Source organism: Bombina bombina, chromosome 4 (genome assembly GCF_027579735.1).
Source record: "Bombina bombina isolate aBomBom1 chromosome 4, aBomBom1.pri, whole genome shotgun sequence".
In the NCBI taxonomy this organism is placed as follows: domain Eukaryota; kingdom Metazoa; phylum Chordata; class Amphibia; order Anura; family Bombinatoridae; genus Bombina; species Bombina bombina.
This window is the reverse complement of record NC_069502.1, coordinates 1,022,876,603-1,022,891,846: the sequence shown is the minus strand read 5'-3', so window position 1 is coordinate 1,022,891,846 and position 15,244 is coordinate 1,022,876,603. Positions and strand designations below refer to the sequence as shown.

At 37.5% G+C, this 15,244-nt stretch overlaps 1 protein-coding gene across 1 annotated transcript in view; it reads left to right on the top strand.

Moving 5' to 3' along the window:
- Positions 1-15,244, top strand: part of LOC128657721 (ADP-ribose glycohydrolase MACROD2) — a 1,711,614-nt gene that overhangs the window by 1,245,828 nt on the left and 450,542 nt on the right. The gene's annotated exons all lie outside the window — the stretch shown is intronic.

Genomic DNA, 15,244 nt, shown 5'->3' with positions numbered 1-15,244 from the left:
GAAAAAGAGCCGAATGCCCTTTTAAGGGCATTGAAAATGAGCTGAATGGGTTTTTTATTTTGGGGGGTTTGGTGGGTGGAGGATTTTACTGTTACAGGGGGACTTATTTTTTTTTTCAATGCAAAAAAGCTGTTTAACTTAGGGCAATGCCCTGCAAAAAGCCCTTTTAAGGGCTATTGGTATTTTATTCTTAGATTAGGGGGTGTTTTTATTTTGGGGGGCTTTTTATTTAGGATTAGGTTTATTTTTTTCTTTTGGATAATGTGGTTTATTATTTTCTGTAATGTTAGCCTTTTTTATTTTGTGTAATTTTTGATTAATTTAATGTAATCTTATTTTTTATAGTACTGTTAAGATTTTTTATTTTGATTCACCTAGATTATGAGTTTTGCGTTATGAGTCAAATAGCAGCTTTGTGGCCCATAATGCATCATTTTCCCTAACGCAGCCATTATAATTCTTGACGGTATAGGTGTACCGCAAGCCTTTTAGCCTGTAATGTAACGTCAGTACCACACTCCTAAAAATTACGTTTTTTCATGGGATTCCCATAGCGCTGGTATTACGAGTTTTGAGGTGAGGCTAAAAAGTGAGCGTTACATCATAAAATGACAAGATCTGTACCGCCATCTAAAGCTGTATCATAAAACTCATAACTAAAGTGTTAAACAGTACACTAACCCATAAACTACCTATTAACCCCTAAACCGAGGCCCTCCCCAGCATTGCAAACACTGACATTGTCACCACTATAATAAACTTATTAACCCTTAAACCACCGCCCTCCGCATCGCAAACACTATTTAAATATTATTAACCCCTAATCTGCCCTCCACCCACATCATCCCCACTACACTAAAGTTATTAAGCCCGTACACTGCAGCCACTATACTAAACCTATTAACCCCTAAAAGAATAAGAGCTGCTTAAATCCTATTGACTGTTCAAATAAGCCAATAGGATTTAAGCAGCTCTCATTCTATTAACTGATTCATTATCCAATAGAATTAGAGCTGCTTAAATCCTATTGGCTGATTTTTGCAGCTCCAATTCTTTTTTTTTTAGTTTAGGATCTGGGCAGTAAAAGAGCTAAATGCCCTTTTAAGGGCAATGCCCATACAAATGCCCTTTTCAGGGCAATGGGTAGCTTAGGTTTTTTAGATAGTTTTTTTTTATTTTATTGGATTGGAGGGTGGGGGTTTGTAATGTTAGTGGGTATTTGTATTTTTATTTCATAATCAGAGCTGATTTTTTTTAGGGCAATGCCCTACAAAGGGCCTTTTTAAGGGCCATTGGTAGTTTATTCTAGATTAGTTTTTTTATTTTGGGGTGTTTTTTTTATGGGTATTAGAATAGGAATATTTTTTTTATTTTTGATAATTTGTTTGTTATTTTGCGTAATGTATATTTTTACGGGGTGTTTTTTTTTTTTTTTAGCTTAAGAGCTGTTTAACTTAGTGCGATGCCCTACAAAAGGCCCTTTAAAGGGGCCTTGGTAGTTTGGGGGGTGAGGGTTTGTATAGTGTTAGGGGGTGTTTGAATTTTTTTTTAGCAAAAGAGCTGTTTAACTCAGGGCAATGCCCCCCAAAAGGCCATTTTAAGGGCCCTTGGTAGTTTATTCTAGATTAGGCTTTTTATTTTGGGGTGTTTTTTTTTTTAAATAATATTAGAATTATAGGAATAATCTTTATTTTTTTGGATAACTAATAGTAACTAATAGTTACATTGCAGCTAGTTTAGGTTTTATTTTTATTTCACAGGTAAGTTTGTATTTATTTTAGCTAGGTAGTTAGTAAATAGTTAATAACTATTTACTAACTAGTCTACCTAAACCTAGGAATTATTTAGTTAATTATTGTAAATTTAATTTAGATCTAATTTCATTATGTTAAAGTTAGGGGGTGTTAGGGTTAGGTTTAGGGTTATGGTTACGTTAGGGTTAGGTTTAGGGGTTAATATAGTTTAATTTAGGTAGTTGTGATGTGGGGGGCTGGCGGTTTAGGGGTTAATAGGTTTATTTAGTTAATAATTGTAAGTTTAATTTAGCTCAATTTAATTATGTTAAAGTTAGGGGGTGTTAGGTTTATGTTAGGGTTAGGGGTTAATAGTTTAATTTAGGTTGTTGCTATGTGGGGGGCTGGTGGTTTAGGGGTTAATAGGTTTATTTAGTGGTAGTGATGTGGGAGGCCAGTGGTTTAGGGGTTAATAACTGTATTTAGTTGTGGCGATGTTGGGGAGCGGCAGCATAGGGGTTAATAACTTTAGTATAGTGGCAGCGATATCGGGAGCAGCACATTAGGGGTTAATAATGTTATTTAAGTGGCAGTGACATCGGGAGCAGCAGATAAGGGGTTAATAACTGTAGGTAGGTGTTGGCGATGTCGGGGGCAGCAGATTAGGGGTGTTTAGACTCTGGGTTTATGTTAGGTTTAAACTGTTTTCTTTTTTCCCATAGACATCAATGGGGCTGCGTTACAGAGCTTTTGTTTCCGAGATCGCAGGTGTTAGACTTTTTTTGCCGGCTCTCCCCATTGATGTCCATGGGGAAAGCATGCACAAGCACGTCAAAACACTGCACGGTATGGAGCTCAACGCAGCCATATCGCCTGCACAAGCCATTTTTTTAAAACTTGTAATCGCAGTACTATAGGGGGTTGAATAACTCAACTTTTGTTGCATTCTTTACTTTCCCTATAGCGCTTAAAACTCGTAATCTAGGTGATTGTAATTTAGTATTTTATGTAATTAATGGGTTAATTTAGGGGGTGTTAGGTTAGGGGCTTAGTCATTAAATTAGTTAATTGCATTGTGGGGGTTGGCGGTTTAGGAGTTAATAGGTAAATTAGGTTTAATTTGTTGTGGGGTTGGCAGATTAGGGGTTAATATGTTAATTAAGTCTATTGCATATTTGATGGATGGCGGTTTAGGGGTTAATAAATTAATTATTTAATTTGTGATGTGGGGGAATGGTGAATTAGGGGTTAATAGATGTATTAGGTAGTTTGCGTTGTTGGGGTTGGCGGATTTAGGGGTTAATAATTTTATTATGTAGTTGTTTTTTTATTTTTTTATTAATACCTCATACGGGCAGTTAGTTTTTTTTTTAATACTTATTGCGTGTGGTTAGGTTTTTTTTTTTATTTAGATAGATTTAGATAGAGTATGTGATTTAAATTCATTTCCAATTTACTTATATTATCCTTTATACACTTACTTATATTATCCTTTATACACTGCAGGAATACACTGCTGGGAGCTAGCTAAATATATCTGGTGAACCAATGACAAAATGTATTTATGTGCAGCCACCAATTACCAGTATAGTTCCCAGTATTGCATTGCTGTTCCATACCCTACCTAGGTATGCTTTTCAATGAAGGATACCAAGAGAACACAGCAAATGAAATGTCTTTTTTTTTTTAAATCACATACTCTGTCTGAATCATGAAAAATGTGGGGTTTCATGTCTCTTTTAGTTTTGTGGGATAAGGGAGATTAATTTCTGAATTTCTAGGTTTTTTTAATATTTGATTGGGAACTTAAACTATATCATTAACCCACATTTTTGCTACTAAATTTCCAATGTTTCTTTTTGTAAAAAATGTTTATGTGTGTTTACGCATGTGATGTGAATATTATGTGTGTTTGCACATGTGATGTGAATATTATGTGTGTTTGCACATGTGATGCGAATATTATGTGTGTTTGCACATGTGATGTGAATATTATGTGTGTTTACGCATGTGATGTGAATATTATGTGTGTTTGCACATGTGATGTGAATATTATGTGTGTTTGCACATGTGATGCGAATATTATGTGTGTTTGCACATGTGATGTGAATATTATGTGTGTTTGCACATGTGATGTGAATATTATGTGTGTTTGCACATGTGATGTGAATATTATGTGTGTTTGCACATGTGATGCGAATATTATGTGTGTTTGCACATGTGATGTGAATATTATGTGTGTTTACGCATGTGATGTGAATATTATGTGTGTTTACGCATGTGATGTGAATATTATGTGTGTTTGCGCATGTGATGTGAATATTATGTGTGTTTGCGCATGTGATGTGAATATTATGTGTGTTTGCGCATGTGATGTGAATATTATGTGTGTTTGCACATGTGATGCGAATATTATGTGTGTTTGTGTAAATGAAATACAACTTTAAAGACAATATATGAAGTCTAAAGTAGATTAAAATACAAAATACTATGGGCCAGATTACAAGTGGAACACTAAATATCACTTTAACAAAAACGATATTTGCGCTCCACTGTGTAATACCAGCGCACTCTAATGTGCACTGGTATTACAAGTTCACAGCAATGTGAACGCGACCTCGCATTCACATTGCTGGGAAGCATTACGCTCACAGGAGTGTGGTTCTATAGGCTCCTATGGGAGCCTCTTTCAGAACTTCAGCACCAGCAAAGGGGGTAAGTTGTGCAGAAATGGCAGCAAATAGAAATATATATGTATATGCTAATATACATATATATTTATGTGTTAATATGTGTATATACACATATTAAACACATATATATATGTATATAAGCATATACATTTACTAGGAACATACAGTTCCCATAGACCGCAATGTAAAGGCACTTTTTAGTGCTGTTTTTTTTTTCTAACACCCCACTCCCACCAACTTTATCCCCAAAATACTGCCTAGTACATTAAATTGATTTAAAAATAAAGATGCTGACATCTTTATTTTTTATTAAAGTACACTAGACAGTATTTTGGAGTAATTTGGGGCCAATTTATAAAATTAACCAGAAGTCTGATCTCTTTTTAAATTTATAAGCGCTATGCTACCGCGAGCTCATGTTAGCAATAACCAGGGACTTGTAATGGCTTATTTATGATCACACCCCTGTAAACGGGCAAATTTGCTCGTTTGTGGGTGTGCGATAATTTTGCGCTCCACTTGTAATCTAGCCCTAAATGTAAAAGCAACAAAACTCTCATGTCTCCCTACGTACTAAGCACAGTGAAAACAAGGTTCCCAACTAAGGCCTAGTTTCTATTAAGGTGGTGATTTGTGGAAACTGGTGATTAAAACATTTATCTTCATTAAAGGCTATGGAAAAAATGTCATATTACCACCAGTTTCCCAACTTTACCCCCTCAATGGAGACTAAGCCTAAGGGCTCGCTTCCATTAAACCCCCAAAAAATGGAGCCGTAAGCTACCAAAGTGGCTGATAGCAAAAAGTAGTTTATGGCTCCAGGTTTACATTGAAATATATTGTGCATTGCATGCAGTCGCTCTTTTTGTGTTTAACGTTGTGTTAATGCTTCCCTCCAACGTCGGATTTCTTGAAAATCAAGTTAGTTTTTCTAGTAACCCAACCTTACACTATAAGATTGACGTTTAACGTCTGCGCTCCTTATTTGTGTTCACCTCTAAAGAGAAACAAAACAAAGATATACCTTATTTTAATACATATTTTTTAACTATAAGCAAATACTATTTTTTTATAATTATATTTTCCACTTTATTAATATATGAAATATATATTGCTGCCCTAGGCATAGGTCTAGTTAGATTTTTTTAGATATATGCTTGCATATATTTGTATATGTAAATACATACTGATATTTCCTATTATTACATGTTAAAAAAAGTCTACATTAAAGCACAAGTTTTAAAGTTTCAATAGGACATAAGTCTCAAAAAGCAAATTTTTCCTCTTTTACACCTAGTTGAGCAGTGTATATTTTTTCCCAATGTATTGACAGCTTCTGAGAGTGTATTAATGATTTGCGCTTTCTTTGGAAATGCAAATCTATTGAGGTATAACGTGCCATTGGAAGAAATGAAATTGCTTCCGACAGCATGTTTATCAGTTTGCCGCCTCACGCAAACTTCATTACGGCACAATGGAAATGAGCCCTAAGAAACCTATCAGCCTAACTTTGCAGGCAGCAAACATTCACTGAGTGTGTAATGCCACCCCCTTCTGCTGCTCCATACATTGCGGAAAGGCTCAAAAGCACCATATGCTGGTTAGTACATTGAGCCCAAAGGTTATTCTGCTTAACTTTAAAAAAAAAAAAAAGTGTATATATATATACTGTATATATATGTGTGTGTGAGTGTGAAAACAGCAGAAACTGAATAATAAATACATGTTGTGTATTTAGTTTTTGTTCTGCCTTAGAAATTAGCTATTCTGCCGTCCCCCCCACCCCGATCCCCAACCCACAAAATGTTTAGCTTATAGTCACCTTATTTATGTCTCTCAACTGGAGTGCAGGGAAGCATAGAGGAAAAACCAGAGGTCATTGCCTTGTAATAAATAAAAAAATTGTAGAGCATAGGAGTGGAAAGGCATCATGCCATAGAACTCTTAAAACCTGTTGCCCCTCTCATATTTTATTGCACTATGCACAGTCCTAGTGGGCCTAGGATATGATACTGCCCTATTATATGTATCTCGGATTGCATGCAACTCATATTAGAAGTAGCAACATAGCGCAATATTAAATAAAAAGCACTAAAACAAATTAAAATAAGTAACATGTTTAGTATTTATAAGTTAATCCTCATATCCACACAATGACAGGGTTGGTTGCAGCTTTCATATTACCTCTGCATAATATTTCCTATTGTGTCAGCCACAAGCAGCAAATAATCTATTTTCTTTTAAATTCAATGCATGCCAAATAGTTCTATCTTTATTTTTTTCTTTTATAACAACAGGGTTAAATAATAATAGGAAGATTTAAATGAAGGCGTCTCTCTTCAGAGCACAGGGTAAATGGGTTACATTTGTCTCCTGTCACCTAAGGAAATTCTTGCTTAGAGAGCCTGATATATATTAAATGTACACAGAATACTCAATTTCCTATTGAATGTCTCTCTTTATTATTTGCATGCAAGAATGTACTTTTGATTTCCATAATTAAAGGGACACTGAACCCATGTTTTATCATTCACGATTCAGATAGAGCATGCAATTTTAAGCAACTTTCTAATTTACTCTAATTATCAATTTTTCATCATTTTCTTGCTATCTTTATTTGAAAAGCAAGAATGTAAATTTAGAAGCCGGCCCATTTTTAGTTCACAACCTGGGTTGTCCTTGCTGATTGGTGCATAAATGCTGTCCATGTTTCTGAACCATAAATTGGCTGGCTCCTTAGCTTAGATGCCTTTTTTTCAAATAAAGATAGCAAGAGAACAAAGAAAAATTGATAATAGGAGTAAATTAGAGAGTTGCTTAAAATTGCATGCTCTATCTGAATCATGAAAGAAAAATGTTGTGTTTAGTATCCCTTTAAATCTTTTTTGATTTTATTTTATAAGATATTTCATAACTTGAGTTCTGATGTCAACTTGTATAATAAATACATGCTGCAATAATGAACTCTTTCACTTACAGTTAACATGTTTGAATGATTATGCAATATTAAACATCAAATGTATCATTATTAGAAATATATTCTATTGAGCCAAACAGAATTTCTCATTGAGAAAGAAAAGATTTTTAAATCAGGGCTCAGCAAAGTTAATTTCCCTTCACTTAATTTCTGTAGATTTTGAAAAGGAAATAAGGAAAATTAATTTTATAGTGGTGTTCTTAATCAAAACATTATCTAAAAATCTACCAATGATTATTGTGTATTAATCTGGCTCAGTTGGTGAATATGTTAAGCTACTGTAATTGTTTATTAATAATACATTCATTTACATAACTTCATGAGGACTACTTGTGCTGGTGAAATGTGAATGTAACACAAACCTAGCTACTGTTCCCTCGAAATGTATTCTGTACTTAAGAAAAATCAATTCATTAACTGAGAGTCTTCAAATAGAATGCTGGTTGCTATTTTGAGAATGTAGCATTTACTTAGAAGACAGAAATTAAATAAACCTTTGTTTGATACAAGGAAGTAATGAGTTCAGTTCCCTATAAATAATAATGTGTGTCTGTGACTTAGAAATTAATTACTACAGATAAACAAACGTAAAAAAAAAATTTAAAACTAACATTTTGTTGGAAAACAATTGCATTTTTTTTATAGTTTTAAAATATACCTCATGAATTAAAACCCTTTTGAATGTTATTTCTTTTCTTTGCTTTGGCCAATATATATATATAGTTATAACTGATCTAGCAGGTATCATATGGGGGTGTTAGTGTTCTGAATTCCACAAAATACACTTCATCCTCTTTTGGAGAGTGGGAAAATGACAATTTCAAGACATTCAAGTTTTATATGTAAACATGATTTTTTTGTTAATTGATGTTATATATACATACATAGAAGTAATATCATAAACTGTATTTCAAAGATGTATATATGGAAAGATACATCAAAACTGTTAAACAAAAACATATCACGTAATGTCTTTCTTGTACAATAAGAACAAGCAAATCTCAATTTTTCTAGTTTATAACATAGGCTACCCCCTGTATAAGAGGTTAGCGAAAACACATTACAACATTCACCCTCAAAAAAAAAGTGGACCACATACCACATATCTAGAAAATAAAAGGGGTTGTCTGGGGAAAAAAGAACAAACAGGACCACTTATGGGTCCAACAGATTACATCAACAGATTAAGTATGCTAAAAAAAACAGCATTATTCATGAACATAAAGTGCATATGAGTTATATCAACCAATGGGAAAAAAGGGGAAGGGGTGAATCAGAATAACAGTGTACCTAAGTGTGATCTAAGAGCTGAGCTGCTTGTAATGATAATTTATCTAAAAACGGAACAGATAAAAATCTTTACATTTCCCTTTACAAATCTATAGTAGGCTCCCAGAGTAGGATGTTGAAAACATCTATAAGAATATATCAACCGCCTGATTTGTTTAAGTGTAAGCTATGGTATGTAAGTTTTGGTGTGTTCAAAGCGCCAATCAAGGCAAGGCAAGGCACCTCTGTTCAAAGCTATAGGTGATTATAACCAGGCACTTTATCCAACAAGTTCAGCATAAGCTATGGTATGTGTTTCAGGCATCCCTTGTATGAAAATAAAGTAGAACAATAGGAAATGTGCATTTAAGCCAATACCCAGTTACAAAAATTAACTATGAGTTTATGAACTTTGAACAGCAATAAAGCAAGTAGAAATGCATAGGATTCTAGCCATAATATCTTAAGGGGGACATAGCAAGTACAGTTTGAGTAAACTCCGTACAACTGCACAATTGTCTCAGAGATTAACTGTAACTAGCATTAAATGAGCACCTCACGGAAAATAACAAAAAGCTAAGGGAAATGTACACTGCAATTTAAGTGCAGGCACAAACAATGATCTATTATCTATACAATATGAGTCAAGAGGTATCTTAAATTTTATTATTTGACCCCCTATGTGACTTTCAAGCTCAACATGTTAATTAATGAGGATCATACACAACTAGTGGCTTGAGCTTTAGCAGTTTGTTTCCTCAATTCAAATGTAGAAATGGGGAAAACATTTAATAATTAGTTACAACAAAAGAATTTCAATATCTGGGTGTCACTAAGACTACTATTGTACAGCAAACTAGGTGACCTCATATATGTATAGGTGGTCACTATCTGTTAGGCATAACTTCCATCTCTACCTCTCCCTTAAAACTAAATTCTGTTGCTTAGGGCCCCGCTCTCTGCCTCCACCATTTGCCTCTGTGCCGCCCACCCATCTCCCATCTTCCCTCCCACTGGTACAAGCCGTTGATCGCTACAGATTGTGACACACACAGTGTCACTGTCTGTAATGATCTGGCATCTGCCTTCATATGGTAATGGAACACCGATCGTGCTCCATTACCATATGAAGACAGATGCCTGCAGCTCAGGAATAGCAGCACTCAGCTGTCACTTGACAGCCAAGACTACTGGAGCTTCCTGAAGCTGCAATGAAAATTGAAGTTATGCCCTATGATGGGCTTCGTACCACATGACGCAGATCTATGTCATGTTGGGATAAGGGGTTACACTAAAGATCTTATGACAAAGTAAATAAATTTGATAAGAGCGTTGTACTGGTGACATGCTAGTAAAGAATTACTATAATTGGTGTATTTCTCTTGTAAGGTGTATCCAGTCCACGGATCATCCATTACTTGTGGGATATTCTCATTCCCAACAGGAAGTTGCAAGAGGACACCCACAGCAGAGCTGTAATATAGCTCCTCCCCTAACTGTCATAGCCAGTCATTCTCTTGCAACTCTCAACAAGCTAGGACGTTGTAGGAGAGAGTGGTTAAATATAGCTAGTTTATTTTCTTCAATCAAAAGTTTGTTATTTTTAAATAGTACCGGAGTTGTGCTATTTTATCTCAGGCAGTAAATAGAAGAAGAATCTGCCTGAGGTTTCTATGATCTTAGCAGGTTGTAACTAAGACCCATTGCTGTTCTCCCATATGTCTGAGGGGATTACACAGATGAGGTAAAACTTCAGCGAGAGAATGGTGTGCAGTTTATTCTGCTATCAGGTATGTGCAGTTATAATTTTTTCTAGAGATGGAAAACACTAGAAAATGCTGCTGATACCAGATTAATGTAAGTTAAGCCTGAATACAGTGATTTAATAACTACTGGTATCATGCTTACTCCCAGGGGTAATACCCTTATGATATTGCAATATAAAACGTTTGCTGGCATGTTTAATCGTTTGTATATATGCTTTGGTGATAAAACTTTATTGGGGCCTAGTTTTTTCCACATGGCTGGCTTAAATTTAAACTAGAAACAGTTTCCTGAGGCTTTCCACTGTTGTAGTATAAAAGTTACAGTTTGTGCAGTTAAAATTACAAACTGTGACATCCAGCTTCCCTCAAAGGCCCTCTGAATGCTATAGGACATCTCTAAAGGGCCCAAAGGCTTTCCAAAGTCGTTTATTGGGGAAGGTAGGGCCACAGCTTGCTGTGGCAGTTGGTTGTGAATGTTAAAAAACGTCTATTTCGTTTTTTTGATCCGTTTTTTGAACTAAGGGGTTAATCATCCATTTGCAAGTGGGTGCAATGCTCTGTTAGCCTATTATACACACTGTAAAAAATGTTTCTCTTAAAGGCACAGTACCGTTTTTTATATTTGCTTGTTAACTTGATTTAAAGTGTTTTCCAAGCTTGCTAGTCTCATTGCTAGTCTGTATAAACATGTCTGACATAGAATAAACTCCTTGTTTATTATGTTTAAAAGCCATGGTGGAACCCCCTCTTAGAATGTGTACCAAATGTACTGATTTCATTTTATGCAATAAAGATCATTTTCTGTCTTTAAAAATTTTTATCACCAGAGGAATCTGACGAGGGGGAAGTTATGCCGACTAACTTTCCCCACGTGTCAGACCCTTTAACTCCCGCTTAAGGGACTCACGCTCAAATGGCGCCAAGTACATCTAGGGCGCCAATAGCGTTTACTTTACAAGACATGGCGGCAGTCATGGATAATACACTGTCAGCGGTATTAGCCAGACTACCTGAACTTAAAGGTAAGCAAGATAGCTCTGGGGTGAGACAAAATGCAGAGCATACTGACGCTTTAAGAACCATGTCTGATACTGCCTCACAATATGCAGAAGCTGAGGAAAGAGAGCTTCAGTCAGTGGGTGATGTTAATGACTCAGGAAAGATACCTGATTCTAATATTTCTACATTTAAATTTAAGCTTGAACACCTCCGCGTGTTGCTTAGGGAGGTTTTAGCTGCTCTGAATGACTGTGATACCATTGCAGTGCCAGAGAAATTGTGTAGACTGGATAAATACTTTGCAGTGCCGGTGTGTACTGATGTTTTTCCAAATACCTAAAAGGTTTACAGAAATTATTAATAAGGAATGGGATAGACCAGGTGTGCCGTTCTCTTCCCCTCCTATTTTTAGAAAAATATTTCCAATAGATGCCACCACACGGGACTTATGGCAGACAGTCCATAAGGTGGAGGGAGCAGTTTCTACTCTAGTAAAGCGTACTACTATCCCTGTCGAGGACAGTTGTGCTTTTTTTTTTTTTTTAGATCCAATGGATACAAAATTAGAGGTTACCTTAAGAAAATATTTATTCAACAAGATTTTATCCTACAGCCCCTTGCATGCATTGCCCCTGTCACTGCTGCTGCGGCGTACTGGTTTGAGTCTCTGGAAGAGGCTTTACAGGTAGCGACTCCATTGGATGACATACTTGGCAAACTTAGAGCACTTAAGCTAGCCAATTCTTTTATTCTGATGCCATTGTTCATTTGACTAAACTAACGGCTAAGAATTCTGGTTTTGCTATACAGGCGCACAGAGCGCTATGGCTTAGATCATGGTCAGCTGACGTGACTTCAAAATCTAAGCTACTTAACATTCCCTTCAAGGGGCAGACCCTATTCGGGCCTGGTTTGAAGGAGATTATTGCTGATATCACTGGAGGAAAAGGTCATGCCCTTCCTCAGGACAGGTCCAAATCTAGGGCCAAACAGTCTAATTTTCGTGCCTTGCGAAACTTCAAGGCAGGTGCGGCATCAACTTCCTCTAATAATAAACAAGAGGGAACTTTTGCTCAATCCAAGACGGTCTGGAGACCAATCCAGACCTGGAAAAAAAGTAAGCAGGCCAAAAAGCCTGCTGCTGTCTCTAAGACAGCATGAAGGAACGGCCCCCTATCCGGTAACGGATCTAGTAGGGGGCAGACTTTCACTCTTCGCCCAGGCGTGGGCAAGAGATGTTCAGGATCCCTGGGCGTTGGAAATTATATCCCAGGGATATCTCCTGGACTTCAAAGCTTCCCCCCCAAAAGGGAGATTTCACCTTTCACAATTATCTGCAAACCAGATAAAGAGAGAGGCATTCTTACACTGTGTATGAGACCTCCTAGTTATGGGAGTGATCCATCCAGTTCCAAAGGAGGAACAGGGACAGGGTTTTTACTCAAATCTGTTTGTGGTTCCCAAAAAAGAGGGAACCTTCAGACCAATTTTGGATCTAAAGATCTTAAACAAATTCCTCAAAGTTCCATCATTCAAGATGGAAACTATTCGTACCATCCTACCAATGATCCAGGAGGGTCAATATGTGACTACAGTGGATCTAAAGGATGCTTATCTTCACATTCCGTTACACAAAGATCATCATCGGTTTCTCAGGTTTGCCTTTCTAGACAGGCATTACCAGTTTGTAGCTCTTCCCTTTGGATTAGCTACAGCCCCAAAAATCTTTACAAAGGTTCTGGGGTCGCTTCTGGCGGTCCTAAGGCTGCGGGGCATAGCAGTAGCCCCTTATTTAGACGACATCCTGATACAGGCGTCAAACTTCCAAATTGCCAAGTCTCATACGGACGTAGTACTGGCATTTCTGAGGTCGCATGGGTGGAAAGTGAACGAGGAAAAGAGTTCTCTATCCCCACTCACAAGAGTTTCCTTTCTAGGGACTCTGATAGATTCTGTAGAAATGAAAATTTACCTGACGGAGTCCAGGTTATCAAAGCTTCTAAATTCCTGCCGGGTTCTTCATTCCATTCCTCGCCCTTCGGTGGCTCAGTGTATGGAAGTAATCGGCTTAATGGTAGCGGCAATGGACATAGTGCTGTTTGCACGTTTACATCTCAGACCGCTGCAACTATGCATGCTCAGTCAGTGGAACGGGGATTACACAGATTTGTCCCCTCAACTGAATCTGGACCAAGAGACCAGGGATTCTCTTCTCTGGTAGCTATCTCGGGTCCATCTGTCCAAAGGTATGACCTTTCGCAGGCCAGATTGGACAATTGTAACAATAGATGCAAGCCTTCTAGGTTGGGGTGCAGTCTGGAATTCACTGAAGGCTCAGGGATCGTGGACTCAGGAGGAGTCTCTCCATCCAATAAATATTCTGGAACTAAGAGCGATATTCAATGCTCTTCAGGCTTGGCCTCAGTTAGCAACTCTGAGGTACATCAGATTTCAGTCGGACAACATCATGACTGTAGCTTACATCAACCATCAAGGGGGAACAAGAAGTTCCCTAGCGATGTTAGAAGTTTCAAAAATAATTCGCTGGGCAGAGATTCACTCTTGCCACCTATCAGCTATCCATATCCCAGGTGTAGAGAACTGGGAGGCGGATTTTCTAAGTCGTCAGACTTTTCATCCGGGAGAGTGGGAACTCCATCCGGAGGTTTTTGCACAACTGATTCATCGTTGGGGCAAACCAGAACTGGATCTCATGGCATCTCGCCAGAACGCCAAGCTTCCGTGTTACGGATCCAGGTCCAGGGATCCCAAGGCGACACTGATAGATGCTCTAGCAGCACCCTGGTCTTTCAACCTGGCTTATGTGTTTCCACCGTTTCCTCTGCTCCCTCGACTGATTGTCAAGATCAAGCAGGAGAGAGCATCGGTAATTCTGATAGCACCTGCGTGGCCATGCAGGACCTGGTATGCAGATCTAGTGGACATGTCATCCTTTCCACCATGGTCTCTGCCTCTGAGACAGGACCTTCTACTTCAGGGTCCTTTCAACCATCCAAATCTAATTTCTCTGAGGCTGACTGCCTGGAGATTGAACGCTTGATTTTATCAAAGCGTGGCTTCTCCGAGTCAGTTATTGATACCTTAATACAGGCACGAAAGCCTGTCACCAGGAAAATTTAACATAGGATATGGCGTAAATATCTTTATTGGTGTGAATCCAAGGGTTACTCATGGAGTAAGGTCAGGATTCCCAGGATATTATCTTTTCTCCAAGAAGGTTTGGAAAAAGGATTGTCAGCTATTTCCTTAAAGGGACAGATTTCTGCTCTGTCTATTCTTTTGCACAAGCGTCTGGCAGATGTTCCAGACGTTCAGGCATTTTGTCAGGCTTTAGTTAGAATCAAGCCTGTGTTTAAACCTGTTGCTCCACCATAGAGCTTAAATTTGGTTCTTAAGGTTCTTCAAGGAGTTACGTTTGAACCTCTTCATTCCATAGATATCATACTTTTATCTTGGAAAATTCTGTTTTTGGTAGCTATTTCCTCGGCTCGTAGAGTCTCTGAGCTATCTGCCTTATAATGTGATTCTCCTTATCTGATTTTTCATACGGATAAGGTAGTCCTGCGTACCAAACCTGGGTTCTTACCTAAGGTGGTATCTAACAAGAATATCAATCAAGAGATTGTTGTTCCATCCTTGTGTCCTAATCCTTCTTCGAAGAAGGAACGTCTATTACACAATCTGGACGTGGTCCGTGCTTTAAAGTTTTACTTACAAGCTACTAAAGATTTTCGTCAAACATCTGCTTTGTTTGTTGTCTACTCTGGACAGAGGAGAGGTCAAAAG